The sequence below is a fragment of the Oryctolagus cuniculus genome, chromosome X (assembly GCF_051225735.1).
Source record: "Oryctolagus cuniculus isolate XC-2025 breed Fujian yellow rabbit chromosome X, ASM5122573v1, whole genome shotgun sequence".
In the NCBI taxonomy this organism is placed as follows: domain Eukaryota; kingdom Metazoa; phylum Chordata; class Mammalia; order Lagomorpha; family Leporidae; genus Oryctolagus; species Oryctolagus cuniculus.
Genome location: NC_142888.1, coordinates 57,378,523 through 57,398,349, shown reverse-complemented (window position 1 = coordinate 57,398,349; position 19,827 = coordinate 57,378,523). Strand labels below are relative to the sequence as shown.

Genomic DNA, 19,827 nt, shown 5'->3' with positions numbered 1-19,827 from the left:
TCCTGTTTAGAGGATCATTTATTTAGGAGGCTTTTTATGAAATTTTGATTTAAACAATATCATTAAATCTCACTTTGTTTAAAGTCTATGCAATAATGAGGTATTTCAAAGGATTTCATTCTTTTAAATGTCAAGAATTCATTGTCCATTGTTCTTTTACCCACATTAACTTCATGTTATTTAAAATTTTCTTCTAAATTTTGTTTTCTCTTGGTTTATTTATATTTTTTGTTTCAAAATTGGCATGCATATTCATTGTTCTAGTACTTAGTGTTCAGTAGGAGGAAGTATTTATTTAAAAATACATTTCTAAGATTGCTTAATATAGTGAAATATCCTCACTATGTACCTGAAATTCACGATGAGAGAAAATTAAACCTATTAAGAATCAATAATTTTATCAATTAATTTATTGTCAGTATTATAGGCTCTGCTGATTTTAGCTAGGTCACCATGAGCAGCCTATTAACTTTCTTTATGACACTTAAATTCAGCATGTTGCAGTTAATTCATCTCCAAAGTAGGAGAGTGACATTTCCAATGGAGAGTATTATTTGGAGAATTTCATAAGATCATGCATGTAAGGCTTTAGCATAATGTCTGGCACAAAGTAAACTCTGAATAAAATTCTTATTTATAATGAAGTTTTTTTCTAATATTGCTGTATTCCAATTGTCCATACAAAGAAATTCAACAGAAACCATAAGAAGCAGGTGTTTGGTCCAGCAGTTAAGTCCCTGCTTGAGATACCTACATCCCATATCAGAGTGCCTGGTTTGAGTCCCAGCTTCTTTGCTTCAGACCCAACTTCCTGCTAATGTACATCCTGTGAGGCAGCAGATGATAGCTCAAGTACTTGGGCCCTTGCCACCCAGACAGATGGAGTTCCTGGCTCCTGGCTTTGGATTAGCCCAGTCCTGAATATTGCAGCCATTTGAGGAATGAACCAAGGGATGTAAAATCTCTATCTCTGTCTTCCAAATCAATAAGTTTGCAGAACAAAGAAGCCATAGATTCCTGTTAAGAGAATATCAGTGTTTGCTAAGTAGCTGTAAAGGCTACCATCTTGCCTTACCCACTAATAGCTCCACAGCAGTGATTCTCTTCTATCTTCAGTTATGATTTTGTCGTTTCCTTTGGTTTCTGTATATTTAATAACAGATGATGAAACAAGTCCAGCATTTATAAGATCAATTATGCCAAGGCACTGATAAAGCAAGTCAGCTACTTGTCTGGTCAGAATAATACAGTGGACAATTGCTTATAGCTTCAGAACAGGAATGAATTTGCCTAGTGATGGCATTTATCTGTGGTAGAGTCTTCTACCTATATGTTTTCATATTTTTATCTGTCATGAACAAACCAAGTTTATCTCAGCATCTTATCTAGAGAAAGCTCAGAGGCTTTGAAAAGTGAATTTTCTACAACAAGATAAATTTTTCACATCTTTGGAAGAGAACAAAGCTCACCAAAATTTTATGTTCCTAGGTCATGCGATGATTTCAAAAATTTAACACATTTTTTGAAACTAAAAAAATTACAAGATGTACCATGTCACCTTGAAAACTTTGGATATTTGTGTTGCTTAAGGATTCTAAGATTAAAATAAAGTTCAATAATTTTAATGCATGTGTATGTGGGTGGTATGTATGTATGTATTATAAAAATTTTACATAGATATTTAATTACCTAGGGTCATGCTTCATGTTTATATAACATTGGCATTTGGAGAGAGCATCATACTCAACAAGTAAGATGGCATATATAAATTTAAGAAGAATTCAGACAGATGTACATTGAAGTCCTAATTCTGTCATTTATAATTGGACTAATTTGGGGTGAATTAAATAATATCTCTGAATCATAGCTTCTTCATCTATGTAGTGGGAGTTAAAGATAATAAAGATTATCTCTGGATTGTTGCAAAGGTTAAATTACATAAATGAATAAAAAGTTGCATAATTATGTTTGAGTTATAAACTCATAAATTCTAAATGTTGCTATTGTTTAAAATTATCTTCACCATTGTTCATACATATGATTAGGTACTACACAACTATATAGACTTTAAAAACATTTCACCTCAGTTACATGATTAAAGAAATAATATATAAAATGCATGTAAAGTAACAGTGTCTAATAAATAGAAAGTGTTCAATAAGTAGCATATTAAAAGTTACAAATACAGCATATTCCTTACATACCTACATTCTTTAGCAGCTATTGGTAGATACTCATATGTCCAAAATATGGCTGGTGAATCCAATATGCTCACAACAAAACATTCCAGTCATTACTTTAGAAAAATAAATTACTTTGCAGTTTTATGTTTCTTTGCCATCTATAGGTATCTGTTACTTTTCTACATGTCCTTGAAATATCTGCTGTATCTATCTTATTTGCAGTAATTTCACTTCATCTCACTAGATATTATCTGCTTTTATTTCCACCCCTCATTCATTTCTCTTATGTTTAATTTTCACCTATGTCTCTTATATTGGAATTTGGGAAGAATTCTATGAAACAAGTGGATCCCTCCTTAAATGTTGATTCAAGAAACAGAAGATTAAGTCTGGGCTGTTGTATTTAATATACAATTTCTTATCTAAAAAGAATTCTATTTATGCCTAACATCTGACCATTTCTTTTTGTTTGCTTGTTTAGTTAATTCATACATAAATTGTGGTATTGCAATCTACTGGGCATAGATTTAGAACTAATATAGATGGTCAGTGTTACTCAGATGTCAAATCTAAAACCCATTCTGCGGTAACATAAACTGGTTTCAAATGGGAATCACATATGCTTTGTAACATCCATGGGAAATTTCAATTTCTATCAATTTTAATATACCCAACCATGAAAATTAACTTGATACTAATGTGGAGGTATTATAATTGAAATGATAATTTCTTGTCTATAAGACTTTTTAAAGGATCTTAATTCAATCATGCAACTGTATTACAGACAATACACATTACTCTCATTCGAGACAACTAAAGAGATTGATGTGCCAACCTTCAGCTCATACGTTAACTGACCCAACTGTCTAACAGAACATTGTAATGTAACTCAGAGCACTTTATTTCTACTTTGTCATGCACTATACATTGTAGTTATTTATCTTCCATTGAACATTTCTACACCTTCTCGCAAATGCTCAGATGAATTACTCCTATGACTAGTAAGTAAGACCTTTTATACTTCCACTGAGACTAGTTTATTGTTGTACAGATTAACAAACCTGTTGTCTGATATCGCTCACCCTTTTTGGTTGTTTTTCTTTTTATCTTAATGTTTAATTAAAAATGTTCAAAAATACAATAAAGTTTAAATAAATATATACACATTTGTTACTTTTCTATTGCTAGTTAATACATTTCTTAGTGTCTTAAAAAACCCGCAAACATATCATTTCGCAGTTTCTGTAATTAAAAAGACCAGGCATAGCATAACTGGATTCTCTGTTTAACGGTCTCACTGGGAAGAAATCAAGATATCAACCAGGACTATTGTTCTCACCTGGAGGTGGAGTCCTCTTCTACACACACCAGTTGTTTTCAAAATTGATTTCCTTCCCTTTGTAGGACTGACACCCCTGTTTACGGCTAGCTATAGGCTGGGAATAATGATCTGCTTCTGGAAGCAGCTTACAGTTCCTTAGCACATGATGCTCAACATTGGCAATCCCAACATGGATACTTATTTTCTTCCAGAACACCTGCTCTACATCTCTGACTCCCTTTTCTTTGATCAGCTAAAGAAAACCATTTGCTTTTAAAGGACTTCCCTGATTAGGAGACACAATCTGTATAATCTTCCTTTATGCCATATAATAGCATGTAATCGTGGGTTTAATATTCACAGGTTCTACCCACAATCAAAAAGTGGAGAAGGTGGAAAATCACTGGGAGTCATCTTAGAATTCTGCCTATCAGAGTTCACCAACTATATCCTGTTATTAACATTATTCATAGTTTCATTGAAGTATAATTAGACATATGATAAAATTTACTCATTACTTCTTAAATTTCAAAGCTTGCATTTTAAAATAAATTATTCACTTTAATGATCATTTGGCCAATTTACTCAATCATAATGTTGGCATAATGATCAAAAGTGTGTCTCTGTTAATGAAAAATTGTGCAAGCCTGTTTTAAGAACTTGTAGAATAAAGAGCAACTTTTTTGTGGTTAACTTTTCTCAATCATTTAATGTTTGATCTATAATTATTAAAACTGTCTGCATGTCAGGCAACCAGTGTTTCATACTGGCCCAGATTACTTTTTTATTAATCTCAGCAAAAATCTTGAAATTATAAATGAGAAGATAGTTTGTATCTACATTTTTAATGCAGGTTACACTGCTTCAGAAGAATCTTGCTTAGTATATATTCATGTGATGATACACAGGGGCTTATGTTAAAATAGTAATGATAAAGTTGCACTGATTTTAATGGTATGCATTTAAATATAAATGAGAGAATAGTGGTCCAAATAAATTCCATCATAATTTCAACAGAGTTATTATAAATTAGGGTCACCTTGCAAGAAGTAATAAAGAAGACCCATTGACTTTGATGTTTATTGAGGATAAATACAAATGAGGGTAGTCCTAAAAATGTGGAGATACATATATATAATATTTTCCTTAAGCAAACTACTAAATAAAATTAGAAGCAATGGAATGGATGCATCAACTAAGAAATGGTGTGCAATGACTTATGAAAAACAATATATCCTTTTCAATGAATCTAATCTTGTCACTAATGACACACATGAAAGGTATGCTGTGATGGAGTCAAATGCAATCTTTCTCCTGATGAGATCTTTCCAGTTTCTTGGTTAACCTTTATTTCATTTTCTACTTTTAATTATTCCTTGCTTTTTTTAAAAGATTTATTTATTTATTTATTTGAAAAGCAGAGTGAGAGAGAGAAAAAAGAGAGAGAGAAAGAAAGAGAGACAAAGTTTCCATTCCTTGTTCACTTCTCAAATGGCTGCAAAGGCCAGAGCTGGGCCAGTCCAAAGCCAGGAACCAGGAACTTCTTCCTGGTCTGCTACGTGAGTAGCTGGGGCCCAAGTGCTTGGGCTATCTTCTGCTGCTTTTCTCAGGTCATTAGCAGGTAGCTAGATCGGAAGTGGAGCAGCTGGGACAGGAACTGGCAGCCATATATGGTGCTGGTGTCGCAGGTAGCAGCTTTATCTGCTATGCCACAGCCCTGGCTGCTCCCCACCCCCTCCTGGTAATTTCTTTAAACTCAATGAGGATTTAAAAAAAATCTAGTTCTTAACAGCTTGTAAGAATGTGAAAAGTGAACATCCTCCTCAGTGGATATCTTTTGCACCAAGTACAATGTTTATAATTCATATATTTTATCCCAAACAGTCCAACTTGTTGTTTCCTTAAAATTCTGATTTTCCGGCCAGCGCCATGGCTCACTAGGCTAATCCTCCGCCCATATGGACACTGGGTTCCAGTCCCAGCTGCTCCTCTTCCAGTCCAGCTCTCTGCTGTGGCCGGGGAGGGCAGTGGAGGATGGCCCAGGTCCTTGGGCCCTGCACCCTCATGGAAGACCAGGAGGAAGCACCTAGCTCCTGGCTTCAGATCGGTGCAGCACCGGCCACAGCGCGCCGGCCGTAGCGGCCACTTTGGGGGTGAACCAACAGAAAAAGGAAGACCTTTCTCTCTGTCTCTCTCTCTCTGTCTAACTCTACCTGTCAAAAAAATTTTTTTAAAAATTCTGATTTTCCTAAACTACTTTCTCTTGAACTCAAGATAGCTTTGATTTTTAAATCATAATTTGTATGGAGATAATTCCATATCTACATGAAGTTGTAAGGAATAATACAGAGATATTTCTTGGACTCTGTGTTGACCTAACATCCTGAAAATTTATAGTCTAATATCATAGCCAGGATATTGACTTTGGAGCAATTCCTATTTCAGCCATGTTATATACAATCATTTATATGTGTATATTCAGTTCTGTAGAATTTTATCACATATATATATTCCTATATCTACTGTCACAGTCAAGATACTGGACAACTGTATCACCAAGATGATCCTTCCTGTTGTTGCCCTTTTATAACCGTACTCATCTATGCCCCACAAACTTTCCTCATTCCTAATTTGTTTTTTTAATATTGGATTATTCTAGAAGCAGAGAAACAGCTCCCATCCATTGATTCACTTCCCCAAATGCCTCCAATAGCCAAGGCTGGGTCAAGGGCAAAGCCAGGAATTGGGAATTTAGTCTAGGTTTCTCACATTGGTGGTAGCAACACAGTTATTGGAGCCATTACCACTGCTTCCTAGTGTCTGCATTAATAGGACCTTGGAGCCAGGAGTTGGAGGTGGGTATAGAATCTGAAACTCTTACATGGGACACAGTTGTCTCAATCAGCTACTTAACTGCTCAAATGTCTTCCCCCACTTCCCCTACTTCTGATAACCATTAATGTGTTCTAATTCTTAAAAATTTGTGATTTTAAAAGGTATATAAATGAAATCCCATCGAATATAGTCTTGAAGGTTGGCTTTTTTCACTCAGCATAGTTCTCTGGAGGGTCATCAAAGTTGTTGTGAGTATAATTTGTTCATTCTTTGTAAACTTTTTAAAAACACATTGTGCAACCTTTATCAATTCTCATAACCCATAGGTAAGGAAGCCAGGCAATGGTTCAAGGCTGCTGTTTACCCTGTCATGGGTACCCTATGAGAGCCAAAGAGAAGGGCTTGCCGTAAATCAATTACCATGCTCAGTTCATTTCTTTTCATTACCCCTTAATATTCCATGGTATTGATGTATCACAGTTTGTTGTCTAACCTTTTACGTGTTGAATGGCACCAACACTGTTTTCAATATTTGACTATTATGAATAAAGCTATGGACATTAACATATAAGTTTCTGGATGAATATAAGTTTTAATTTCTCTGAGATCAATATTTGAAAGTGTAATTGCTAGGTCATATGTTTAGTCTTGTATTGTCAAACTGTATCTATACCATTTTTAATGCCATGAATAAAGTATGAGCGATTTATTTTCTCTGGAACCTCTCCAGTATTTGGTGTTGTTATTCTTTCTACATTTAATTTTAGCATTCTGATGAATGTGTAGTGATATCTTATTGTCGTTTAAATTTGCATTTCTCCGATGGCTAATTATGTTGAACATCCTCTCATTTGCGTGTTTGCCATCTGTATATCTTCAGCAAAACAGCTGGTCATGTCTTTTTTTCTATATTCTAAATGAGTAGTTTTATTTTGACTGTTGAATTTTGGAAGTTCTTTATATATTGTAGATGTTCTTCCTTTTTCAGCCATATAAATGACAAATATTTTCTCTAGATCTCTTTGCAGGATCTTAAAAAGAAAAATTTTAAACTTTGAAATCTAATTAATCAATTTCATCTTTTAAAAAATTGTGCTTTAGTTGTCAAGACTAAGAATCCTTTGCCTAACCATAAATCTTGAAAATTTTCTTTATTTTTTGTAGAATTTCATAATTATACAATTTACATTTAAATCATAATGGATTTGGAATTTTTGTGTAAGGTGTAAGGTTTAGGTCAAGATTGATTGTTTTATGTATAGAGGTCCTATTGGGTCAGAAACAGTGATCAAAAAGGCTTTGCTTCCTTCATCGAGTTACTTTTTTATCTTTTTAAAAAATCAACCAGACATATTTGTGAGTCTGTTCCTGGACAGTCTAATCTATTACAATGATCCAATTGTCAGTACCTCACTATCACAATTACTGGAGCTAATTAGAAGGCTTTACTATCAGGTAGAGTGAGGGTCTCATTTAATTCCTTTTCAAAATTGTTTTAGCTATTTTAGTACTGTGTATTTCCATATGCACTTTAGAATAGCTTATCTATGTTTCCAAAAGCCTTTCTAGGAATTTGACAGGGATTGCATTAAACTCTCAGATAAATTTGTAGAGGATATACAGCTCTACTAGGCTGAATGTTCCAATACATGAGTCCAGCATGCCTCTCCATTTATTTAAATCTTCTTTGATTTCTTTCATGAGCAGGTTTTATTTTTCAACCTAAAAACATTGTATGTGTTTTGATGGGTACATATCTAGCTGTTTCATTATCTTTGAAGAGATTATAAATTAGTATTGTATTTTTAATTTCATGCCAAGTTTCCGCACATAGAAATATAATTGATTTTTGTTGGTTGATCTTATATCCAATGATGTTTCTAAATAACTTATTTTTTTCCAATTTGTATGCCATTTATTTCATTTTCTAGTCTAGTACTTTCATTGTCTAGTACTTGAGTAAAAATGTTGAGAGTGTACATCTTTGTTCCCAATTATACGGGAATGTCAATCAGTCCTTCCCCATTAATTATGATGTTAGATACCAATGTATTTATATAATATCTCTTTAATTTTTAGGAGTAATGCTCTTGTATTGCTAACCTGCCATAAATTTCATCATGAGTGCATATTGATATTTATCAATTTTTTTCTGTTAATAGGATCATATGATTTTTCCTCTTTATGATGTGGTGAATGACATTGGTTTTCAAAAAAATGTTGCACAATTCCTACATATCTATAATGCTCTTGGTTTTGGTTTTGTTTTGTCTTTCTAAGTTTCTAAACTATTGGACTGAGAACTTACCTCATCTGGTATAAACATGCAGTGCTATAAATTTCCCTGTCAGCATTACTTAACACAAAATAGTGTTATTTATTCTTTTTGATTCAGCTCTGTGGATAGTTTTATTTCTATTTATATGTTCCTTTTGACTTAATGGTTTAATAGAAATATTATTTAACTTCCCTATATTTAGAGATTTCCCTTTTTCCTGTCTCTTCTTGATTTCTAGTTTGATGCTATATGGTTAGAGAATACATTCTGTATTGTTTCAATTTTTTAACTTAGTTGATGATCGTTGTATGTTTCCAAATAGGATCTGTCTTTATGAAATCTTTATGATTGAAACAAAAACAAACATTTGTCGTGTGCTGAGGTAGAATGTTCAATATATATATGTTCAATATCTCTCTATATATGTTCAATTAATTTTATTGATACCTACATCAATTAGATACTATTTATTGATGGTGATTTTTATTTCTTCTCTCTTGCTGTTCTTCTTTTATATCAATTGCTACGAATGAGATGTTGAAGTCACAGCTATAGTTTATGACTGTCTTTTTTTCCTTTCAGTTTTATCATAAATTTTTGCTTCATATATTTTAAGGCTCTTTTGTTTGTCGCACACACCTTTTGGATCTTTATGTCTTCTAACTAGACTGAATATTATTATGTAATGCTTCTCTTTGACAATTTTGTTTCATGGGAAGTCACATAATTTGTTAATATAGACACACTTTCTTTGATGAATACTTGCATTGTATACATTGTTTTCATCCTTTTAATTCCTACCTCATTAAGTCAATGATTTGAAGTGAGTTTCTTGTAAGTAGTGTATACTTGGGTTGTGTGTGATTCTCTTTTTTATCCACTCCATCAATTTTGTCTTTTGATTGGTATAGTTTGATAATTTACTTTTAAGGTAATTATTTATAGGTCAGCTCTTAAGTGCAGTCCAACTTCCCACTAATGTAACTGGGAAGGCAGCAGATGATGTCTCAAGTACTTGGGCTACTGGCTTTGGCCTTGTTCTGCCCCCTGGCTGTTGCAGCCATTTAGTGAGTGAATCAGGGAATGGAAGCACTCTCTCTCAAACACACACACACATATACACACACACATACACAACCAACCACTCAGTCTTTTTTTAAAAAAAAAAAAAAAAGAAAATGAAGTGCTATACCTTGGACACATGTCTTTGTGAAAAACAAAAGAATCAGAGTAAAACCATGCCTAGGAACAGCACAAATGCTATTACTATAAAATTTTTGTAGATTATCAGCCAGAGCTGGCTGAGATACATTTTCCTCCATTTTTTGGAATAAAAGAAAATAACCAAGGTTGCCATTATTGTGAGGAAAATGTCTTCATGTTCCTGAGGGTAAGTTTGATCTTCTAAATTAAACTAGATTTTGTTAGAGAATTTTTAATGGTATACTGGTTTATTGTGTTACAGGATATTCCTGTAGAAACCATGCTTAAGTTTTGCTGTCTAACTTCACAGTCCTAGTTATAAAATATCTTGCTTTCTTCCATCCTAAGCTTGCAATGATTAGTTTCTTTCCAGATGATAAATGTGGATAAAGGCTGGCAATTACAATTTCCTTAATCACTTAATAATTTGGGTCCACAGCTCAAGCAAGATTTTAGACATATATCCAAAAGAATCATACAGAATATTCTATTAATCACTGCATCCTTAGTGCTGACAATGCCTCTTTCTAACAATAGATCTAATCATTTCAAGATGAACCACAATTAGAATGAATATCATAATAAAGCTCATCTTCTGGTCTAATATTCTGATCCCATGAGTGTCAAACAGAAACCTTTGTTTCACTACTGATTTCATATTAAGAACTGTGCATTAAGTCATGTGGCTCTGGAGATTTAGACATGTTTAAAGCCCTTAATAAACTTAGGTTTTTACTTTTGGACCACAGATACTAGCTGAATAAAATGATTTCTTAAAACATATGCTTCAGGCAAACTAGATTAGTATTATGCAGTTTTCTATAATTCATTTTCATGAGGCAGTGAGTCACATGGGACCCCAAAGTTAAAGTTGCCTTACTCACCATCTTTTACTACTACTCAAGGCACTTTTATATTCATCAGCAATTAGTTGATCACATCTAAGTAGTTTTAGTTGCTGACATGGTTGGTAGATTGTAAGATATTTCCTTGTTTATTATAGTGTTCTCAAGATTCCACATAGTGCATAGTTAAAATGATGGTGATGATGATGATGATGATGATGATAGCTGGGATTTGTTGAGTGCTTGCTATAGGACAATGTGATAACTGCTTTACTGTGTTAACCTCGTTAGCCCCCACAGTGACTCTGTCATGTAATTACTATTATTATTGGTGTTTTACAGAAGAGCAAACTCCAGCACAGATTAGAGTGGTTGAGCAACTTGCCCAAGATCATAGAGTTAAGTAAGTGGTGGAGCTGGGTTTTGAGCCTGCACTCTTTTTTTTTTTTTTTAAAAGCAGGACCTTTTTTATTTTATTTGTTTGAAAGTCAGAGTTAAAGAGAGAGAAAGATGTCTCTTATCCGCTGGTTCACTTTTCCAAATAACTACAACAGCTGGGGCTAGGCCAGGCTGAAGCCAGGAACCAGGAGCCAGGAGTTTCATCTGGGTCTCCCCATTGGTTGTGGGGGGCCCAATCACTTGGGCAATCCTTGGCTGCTTTCCCAGGCCATTAGGAGGGAGCTGGATTGGAAGTGGAGGAACTGGGTCTCAACTAGCACCCATATGGGATGCAGGCATTGCAAGAGGCAGCTTAACCCTCACAACCTCTGCCCCTGAGCCTGAGCTCTTAAGCATTATATTTGCCATATAGTAGACACTCAATGAATACTAGTTGATTGAAAAATTACATCATTAAAGTTCCCAAAGAATTACAATTCATGCATTCTTCCTAGAATATCAACAATAAACAACCAGTAAAAAAAACCCAAACTGTCCTGAATACAGAGCTCTGCTGAGAATAAACTCAGCCAGAGAGTTAAGTGGAATCATCAGTAATTTTATGTTGAATTGGAAGCTGAAAATAACTTCAATATGGCAAATTGGAAAAAAAAAGGTAAATCTACATGATAACTTCACAAAGCAGTGAAAATTGTACAAGCTTAAAATATTTTAGATACTTTAGAGCTAAATACTGGGAAGACGCCTGAGGCAGATGAGCCTCTAGGGAAATGAAATACCTTTTTAAATAAAGCCCAGACCCTATCTTATGCAGTTTTAATGTAAGCCTTTGATAATTCAAAACTTCATGGATCACTCAGGAGGATAGCTTTTATTTCTGTATTATGGAAATCTGGCAGCATCATAGATTGGACTTGAGCTACGGTAAATATTAAGTTGTGCCTTTAATTAATGTTCATTTTATATCTCTGCTAAAGTTGTAACTAAATATTTAGAAATTGTTCTGAGATAAAGTTATACATTACCTCTGTTAATAAAGAAGGGTTTCTAAACTATTTGAATACTGTAAGTATTATAGTTATCTCTACTCCTATCTCTATTCTGTTATTGAGACTAGAATCTATGAGGGCAAAGATAACTATGTCTGTCTTGACAATCACTCTGTCCTTACTTGCTAGCCTGGCTAGTGAATGGATTAATTTCTAAATAGCCTGGTGAATTGATAAATGAATAAGTTAGAAATGGCATAGGAGATAAAAATTCATTCCAAGCTGTAGATTTGCTGGTTTTGCCACACTAGTGGAATTAGGTTGTCAATTCTTGGCCTTTTACAACACACAGGATACTCTTTGCACATGATGCATCCAAAACTGGGTAGATAACTGAAATGATTGAAAATTTGTCAGTTGTACAAGTTGATAGTTTGCATGTATTATAGCAAATGAATTGATTAATACTCGGGGCTCCATGTAATGGAGCTGGCTATGAAACTTGCATATGTACAGATCATAGTATTCTAATAACTAATATAAATTTAATTTTAATTTTTAAGATTTATTTTATTTATTTGAAAGGCAGAGTTATAGAGAGAGAAGGAAGGACAAAGAGAGAGGTCTTCCATCCTCTGGTTCACTCCCCAAATGGCCACAACAGCCAGGGCTGGATCAGGCTGAAGCCAGGTTTCCCACATGGGTACAGGGGCCCAAGCCCTCAGGCCATCTTCTATCTTCTATCAGTTCCTAGGACTGCTGTAGCAAATTACTATAAAATTTGGTGGCTTAAAACAAAATTTTCTCTCATGGCTCTGTAGTTTAGAAGTATGAAATCGGGGTGTCCTCAGGGCCATGCACCTTCAGAAAGCTTGAGGCTGGAATTCTTCCTTGTGTTTTCCAGTCCTTGGCATTCTTGGTTTGTAGTTGCTTCACTCCATTCCCTGACTCCATCTTCACATGCTCCTCTCTCTCTATCCATTTGCCTCTTTTTATAAGAACAATAGTCATTGGATTTGGGGCTCACCTGTATATACAGGATGATTTTAAATCTACATCATTACCTAATTATATCTGCAAAGATTCAATTTCCAAATAAAGTTGCACTTCAAGGTAGGAGTACACATAAATTTGGGGAGGACACTCTTTTACTCAATATAGCCATTATGTATCACTTGAATTGATAGTGTTGAGACAGGCTTAATGAAAAATTACAAACTAATAAGAATAATTGCAATTATAAAAAAATGAGCAGCTTCATCCTGAGCTTCATTTCCTTCAATGATTTAAAATAAAGTTGAAAATTCCATAGGGAATGCATTGGAATTGCAGTTTAACCCGGGATTCCCAGAGAATATGAAATAGGAAAACTATCTCAGAGCCAACTAGGAATGCAGAGAAACTATTTGTTAACACTAGAACATACTATTTTTTCCCATCTAGGACATAAGCAAAAAATAGCAACCAGTATCAGACAATTATAATAGCTTCTTAGCATGTTATTAACTAAGGGATATTACATTGAAACTAAAAATTTATGGATAAATGAAAATAAATACAACTATAATGTATCTTCAAGTCATTACAAAATCATTAAATATTTAATTAATATTTAGACTAACTGGCCGGCGCCGTGGCTCACTAGGCTAATCCTCCACCTGCAGCGCCGGTACCCCAGGTTCTAGTCCCGGTTGGGGCGCTGGATTCGGTCCCAATTGCTCCTCTTCCAGTCCAGCTCTCTGCTGTGGCCCGGGAAGGCAGTGGAGGATGGCCCAAGTGCTTGGGCCCTGCACCCGCGTGGGAGACCAGGAAGAAGCACCTGGCTCCTCGCTTCGGATGGGCGCAGCGCCGGCCGTAGTGGCCATTTGGGGGCTGAACCAATGGAAGGAAGACCTTTCTCTCTGTCTTTCTCTCTCTCTCACTGTCTACCTCTGCCTGTCATAAAAAAATTTAGACTGTGGGATAATTTAATTTTCACTGAAGACCCATACTAACGAACTAGTAACACTGTTTAAATACCTTTTTGTCTATCCCAGAGTTTGATAATGGCCTTTTAAAAATATATCTATATTTATGAGAGACTGAGAGAAAAAGAGAGACAGAGAGAGAGACATGGGGGGGGGGAGAGAGAACTCCCCTCTGCTGGCTCACACTCCAAACGTCTATGATGATTTAAGAGAGCCAGATTAAGCCTGTAGTGTGGAATGCAATTCAGGTCTCCCATGTGGGTGGCAATAACTCAATTACTTGAGACATCATGTCTGTTTACCAGGGTTTATACCAGCAGGAAGCTGGAAATATGAGCCATAGCTAGGAATCAAACCCAGCTGCTTAAGTGCTGGGCCAACTGCCCACTCTGATAGCTGACTTTTAAATTTTTATGTCTTATTATAGATAGTTTTCTATGCCTTCATTTAGTATGAAAACAAGATATTTACAGAATTAAGCAATTCAGTTGTTGTTGCATTTTGAAAAATACATCCCTCTAGCAAATAAGAAAAAAAAATCATTTGCATTTTGGTGTTTATTCTTATAATCACTTTATTGCTTTGATGTTATTTTGCAAACATCTACAAGCTATAATAGAAACAATGCAATATCCTCAGCCAGATTTTCACATTTCACAAGGATGACATGTTTAAGATGATCTGTTATTTAAAATGATATTGGAGACAGTTGCATATGTCTTTAGCAGCAAACAAACCAAGGTATCTTTATGCAGAATTCAAACAATTAAAGATGCAGCTTTGCTTTGACTGACAATAGTATTTTCATAAAGCAAATGTGTCTGTCACAGTACTTTTGTTACTGTCATAGTATAAGAGTGTTTCAGGGCAAGAGTGGGATTTTGAATAAGCCAAAAGCATAATGAGAGAAAAAGGTTCTATTGTACTCTTCCTCAACTGTGGCTCCTGGAAAGAAGCTGGAAATTTGGTATCCTCCCTAGTACTCTGTTCATATGTAATCCTGTAACTTTGTTAGATTGGATCTAGCACCCATCTTGAGAAAAGCATTGCTTTTTTCCTCTCCATTTGACTCTATTCTGATACTTTATATAATCCCCACATGTTCCAATTCCAAGATGCAAGATACATACACAAAAAGAATCAGTTCAAACTAGATGCAATCTAGTAATCTCAATGACTTTGTTATAAAGCAACTGCAATGTCATTGTCCCTCGATAGTCTATCTCTTCTTCCAACTGTATTTTCTTTCAGACTTTAACAGTGATATAAGATATTTTGGAATTTAATAAATAATAATTTGATAACATTGTAAAAAGTCTCATTCAAATTAACATAGGAAATTTCTAATTAAAATATACATTTCAAAGAATGGGCAAATCCATAAAAGGAAATGGATAACTTCAATTCTCTAAAAGGATGAGTTCGCAGTTTTTTGACTGGTATCTTAGTATCATGGAAAATGGGCATAAAGCTCAGATAGAAGAGTCAAGCTACATAACTTTATTAATATGATTAAAATAATTTTGGATACCAGTATACACTGTATAAAAATATTTGGACAAGAATACTGTCTAATTAGAAAAATTCTAAGTTATTGAGGATGAGGAGAATTTGAACTCTTAAACACTACTGGAGAGAATGTAATATAGTGCAGCTGGTGAGAAAAACAGTGGAGCACTTCCTTAAACAATTTAACATAAGAGCTATTCTGTGACTCAACAATTCCTCTCCAAGATATATAGCAAAGAGAAATTAAAACATATGAAACTTGAAGAAATTAAAACACAGAAACTTGCACATAGATGTTTATAGTAGAATTATTCATAGTAGTCAAAATGCATAATTAATCCAAGTATCTATTAGTCTTTAAACAAATATTTACATACACACAACAGAACATACATACATACAAATACTTACAACAGAATATTTATTTGACAATAGGAAAGAAATAAATTACTGAAACATATTACAACATGAATAAAATTTGAAGTCATTGCACTAAGAGAATCCAGTCAAGACTACATATTATATTATTTCATGTGTATGTACAGAATTGGGAAATTATATAGAGACAGAAGTTAGGTTAGTGGTTGTTTAAAGCTTTGAAAAATGGGAGAGAAAGGGGTGATGTAAAGTGTCCTTTCTAGTTTTTTATTTTTAGTGACATAAAAATTACACATATCATGGGGTACCATGAGATATCAATATATGTATATATTGTGTAATGTCAAAATTAAGACAAACATCTATTTCATGAGGTTTCTTTTTGAGGTAGTGAGGGTGTTTTAAAATTGTGATACTTACCCTCTCTCTCTCTCTCTCTCTCGCTGTCTAACTCTGCCTGTCAATAATAATAATAATATGATTATATATCAATAAAGGTGTTAAAATGAATTACTCTTAATGATAGGTGGCACATACATGACTCTTAAAAATGATAGCTACTGTTTAAAGTACTTAGTTTACTCATCTAACTCTCCTTACAAATACCCTGAAGTAGGAACTCATATTTCTCCATTCTACAAGTGAAAAAACTAAGAAAAAGTATAAGAATAAATGTACCTGGGATAATATAGGTAATAAGTTTTAGATCCAGGGTTGAACCAAGACAATATGAGTCCAGAACTTATGCTTATAACTAAGATTCATAATTAATTAATAAACACTGGCTCTCATTTTCTATCATCATACAGTTAAAAATAGAGTATATCTTATTTTTAATTCAGTCTGTAAATATTTATTGCAGATCTACCTTGTACCAGGCACATTTTTAGGCATCGAGGACACACAGTTTCTTCAAAGTTTGTGGAATGATGGAATTAAATAATAATGCACATTTTCCATGAACATATTGAACACCCCTTATAGCAGTATTACAAATTCTAAAATTAAAAAAGAAAACCCTGCTTCCATCAAGTTCACATTCTAGAATGAGAACTGTAAAAGCCAGTAAACCTATTTTTAAACTGTTCCTATGTGTCTTACAGGTAGAACAAATAAGTAATATTCTTATCCTTTTTGATCCACATTTTCCTCATCTACAAAATAGAATGATGAATTGTCCACATCAGAGAGTCACTGTAAGAATTAAATGAGACAATACTTATAAAGAATTTACTGAAATGCCTCATAATAAATGATGAAACTGATGGTTGTGGTATTAATGCTCTTGTAAATGTTGTGGTCATTATTACCATCATTATCATCAATAAATGTAGTTAATGTACTGGCTTTAGTTCAGGGAGGAGATATATAGTCTTCTAGAGTTTGCTTGAATAATGACATATAGTTAATTATAAAACTAGCATTACAACTTGAATCTTCTGATTTCAAATGTCACATTTTCTTTAATACCATACAAGGGTACTTGAAGAACTTTGTGGAAAATGGAATGAAAATCTATTTATGTGGATGTGAAAAAGTGTGAAATCCATGACACTATCTACACATTTTTATATATGTCTCAGATTTAGGGAAACAGATTAAGGCAATTAAAATTTCTAGATGCATTCTGTTAAACTTGTTCTTTTGAAGTGGTGATTTGCATTTTAGAAAGGTAAAAGACAATAAGCAAACATGTTGAGAAAGAAATTAAGGCTATTGTTATTATTATTAGATTTATCAGTGCCTTTTCTTTGAAGGGACCAGCAATCTAAGTTAATAAATGAATAGAGTGATGAAATATAATGTTACATGTATCATTCTACCAAAAAATAAGCTAGGTCGTGGTAGTTGTGTAGATTGACATCCAGTAAAGATTAACTGTGTTTAAAATTGTGATTAATTTCCACTATTATAGTAACTATGTGCAGACTGGAGAAGGTATTCCACATGGGGCAATATTCAACAGGCTTCTAGTCTGTTATATTATAAACACACACACACACACACACACACAAAGATAAGAAGCATTCTTCACAGTTTCATGCATCAATAGATAAGCATTCATTGAGGATCTACTAGTAGGGAACACAAAGGGTCTCTTTGCTTGTATGTCATCAAATAATAATTAGCCTCAAGTGAGAATTACTGAGAGGAAAGCTTTACTTATTTGTGACAAATAAAGGAGACAGTGTGAAGCTATAGTTCCCTAAAGAAACTGCCTCCCTGAGAAAGAGTTTGCCAGTGCTTTTATAGCAAGGGTTAGCAAAGCGTCCAGGATGCTAGAAACGGGGAGCAGGAGAGCCCTCTCCTCCTCAACTAACATACATCTTCATACATTGTACATTCAAAAACCAGACTCAGGCTTGTCTTGTTTGTGATGGTCTGGCCCCCTTTGAGCACAATGTTGCAGGATAAGCTTTCCTGGAACATCCTCAAAAAAAATAAGTTTAAGCAACTAAAAGGTCTCATATTTTCTGCCCATGTTCATGTGCCCCAGCTCCATTGCCTAAATTCTACACTCTTGATTACACTATGTGTTCACATTAGTAAATCTTTTCATTTTGACCATGACATTTAGAAGAGATATCCTAACATTGCCAGTCCTACATAACACTGCCAGCATCATTCTGATGAGTTTTTGGTTAAACCTAGACCACTACCAGACATTTCGAGTTCATATTTCACCTTATCCAGCAGACAGATATTCAGTAATAATTGGTGCTTATTGTAAAGAGATTGTGGGTATTTTTTAAAAAGTAAATCTGTGCTCATCACATGCATTGTCTTTGGTACATATTGTTTTTTATTTAGTTCATAATCAGCATACAAAGTAGTGATGAAGGATAAGTTCTAATATTCTTGTACTGCAGTAGATTTCTTCTTTCTGGCACCTGTATGCAGTGATATGCCTTCCTTGACTTCTAATTCTAGTCTTGCTCACTTTATGACTAACCTTAGTGGTCCAAACTTCCTATAACTTGTGTTCTAGAGAGCAGCTACTCTGTAAGCAGCAGCAGCAATGACCAGCAATGCCCTACTTTAAGCCTTAAGGAAAAATAACATCTGTACTTTATATAGATAGGAAAAGGAAAAGAGAAGTTGTAAACCTAGAGATAGAAAAAAAGAGTTGGGATGTGCAGAGAAACTGCACAAAAGTAGCACTCCTTGGGGTTACAGATCTCTTCATCTATTGATGTCCTTTGTGCTTGAGGTCTAAACGCACAGGTTCCAAACAGGCAAAGCTAATGCATCTGATTCCCACCAATCACAAAAGTACAAGATACAGAGGAATACAAAAATCTTTTGATCTGGTTTCATTCAACTGAATGGAAAGAGCTACAGCCTCAACGAATACTTGAATAACTCTTCACTGTGGTGACTTGACACCATTTTCTACTGTACTGCCTAATACAAGTACTGTGAGACTTAGAAGAGAACTAACTAAAAAATTTAGAGTGTTCCTCTGGTTAGATCATACTCTCATTGTTAAAAAATGTTGTTACTCCTTTTACACATTATATTTTGTCGTTCTTTTTCATCAGTTATATTCAGTTAGAATTATGAACATGGAAATTTGGATATGGTAAAAGAAATGTTCATCTATCAGTGATAAGAGTATTTGCTCACTACAGGAATTTGATAAGAACATGTGAGACTACATGAATAATGCATATTATGGAAAAATTTGAGGCAATAGACATTCAAACTGGGTAGCTTTTCTCCCTGTCCTCAGTGTGTGTGTGTGTGTGTGTGTGTGTGTGTGTGTATAGTTTGGACAATGATTTTGTTCAGTTAATATGGGTCATTTGGTGGCCAATTTTTAAATAAGGGAATAAAAATTAGTGTTTTTATTAAAATAGAAAATTTTAAGGATGTTTTTCTCTACTTTAAGCATTGATTTGTTTTTTCTGTCATCAAAT

At 34.2% G+C, this 19,827-nt stretch overlaps 1 protein-coding gene and 1 non-coding gene across 6 annotated transcripts in view; one reads left to right on the top strand and one right to left on the bottom strand.

The window, feature by feature from the left end:
* The window catches only part of PCDH11X (protocadherin 11 X-linked), a 751,842-nt gene that overhangs the window by 377,662 nt on the left and 354,353 nt on the right, over positions 1-19,827 (top strand). The window lies entirely within an intron of this gene.
* Positions 6,630-6,764, bottom strand: LOC127485046 (small nucleolar RNA SNORA42/SNORA80 family). The gene has a single exon (XR_007912246.1). It is a non-coding gene; the product is annotated as a small nucleolar RNA SNORA42/SNORA80 family (small nucleolar RNA).